Source organism: Seriola lalandi, unplaced genomic scaffold (assembly GCF_002814215.2).
Source record: "Seriola lalandi dorsalis isolate HSWRI2012SDOR001 ecotype SW California unplaced genomic scaffold, Sedor1 jcf7180002054578, whole genome shotgun sequence".
In the NCBI taxonomy this organism is placed as follows: Eukaryota; Metazoa; Chordata; class Actinopteri; order Carangiformes; family Carangidae; genus Seriola; species Seriola lalandi.
Genome location: NW_019525131.1, coordinates 1,275,508 through 1,275,929, shown reverse-complemented (window position 1 = coordinate 1,275,929; position 422 = coordinate 1,275,508).

Below are 422 nucleotides of genomic sequence, written 5' to 3'. Positions count from 1 at the left end.
TCCTAATGTAAAAGCTAACTAATTTTTCCATTTTTTCTGCAGTGGATATTGGAATCTCATATACAGACAGTGGCCACATCAGCCTGGGAAATAACCCAAACTGCAGACACCACAGTTTCAACTTTCCTGGCAGCCCAGATTTATTTATTCTATCCAGTCCCTCAGCAACATCCTTCCGAAACTGCACTACCTGTTCTCCGTCATTCAAGTCTGCCTTGTACCACCTACCTAGACTCTTTACTGATTTTTCCCTAATTATTGGAATTTTCTCTTTCATCTATTACAAACTTCCTATCACTTAACTTCCCTCTGCTTATTGAGATACTTCTAGACTTACTAGGCTTGATTTTCATACTAGCCCACTTTAAGTTTTTATTAAGTCTCTCAAGTATTCTTTTCATACATGGCACCGTTGTAGTTAT